Source organism: Condylura cristata, unplaced genomic scaffold (genome assembly GCF_000260355.1).
Source record: "Condylura cristata isolate star-nosed mole 26May11 unplaced genomic scaffold, ConCri1.0 scaffold00034, whole genome shotgun sequence".
Classification (NCBI taxonomy): domain Eukaryota; kingdom Metazoa; phylum Chordata; class Mammalia; order Eulipotyphla; family Talpidae; genus Condylura; species Condylura cristata.
In genome coordinates, this window is record NW_004567135.1 from 15,701,355 (window position 1) to 15,701,950 (window position 596).

At 36.4% G+C, this 596-nt stretch overlaps 1 protein-coding gene across 1 annotated transcript in view; it reads left to right on the forward strand.

Annotated features, from left to right (window-relative positions):
• The window catches only part of LOC101627204, a 171,028-nt gene that overhangs the window by 16,440 nt on the left and 153,992 nt on the right, over positions 1 to 596 (forward strand). The window lies entirely within an intron of this gene.

The window sequence follows — 596 nt, forward strand, 5'->3', positions numbered from 1 at the left end:
AAAAGTGAAGTGTCTCAGTGGAATTATGGGAAAATGGGGGAAGGTGGAAGTAAAGGGAGACTGAGAGGGGCAGGAGCAGGGGAAGGGAGGGGGAACCTGGGTGCAGGGGAGGAGAGGAGGGGGCTGGGTGCAGGCTGTGTGATAAGCTGATCTTGGATGTCAGCACAGAAACAGATCTGTTGTATTTTCATGAGCAACATGTCTATCAATTATAAAATATTGATTTATTTTTTTATATTGTACATGTGACTACATCACATTAAAGAGTCTAGCAGTGATATATATAGCACCTTATCAATAGAAAATATTCATATTTTTCCTTCTACATATATATATATATATTTGCATGTCTAAGATTATATCTCAATTCCTAGGTCTTTGAATTCATTCCTAATCCTGCTTTATTTAACATCAATTTTACTTACTAATTTCAAAACTGATAGTGATTGAGAATGTATTTTTCCTGTTAATTTTATTATCTCTCTACATTTCAGGAATGAGCAAAAGAGCTTATTCAGACTTGCGACTCCAACATCCAGCTCAGCCACAGAACAAGCGAAAACTTAAAACATCTAAACAAAATGCTCCATCTGATT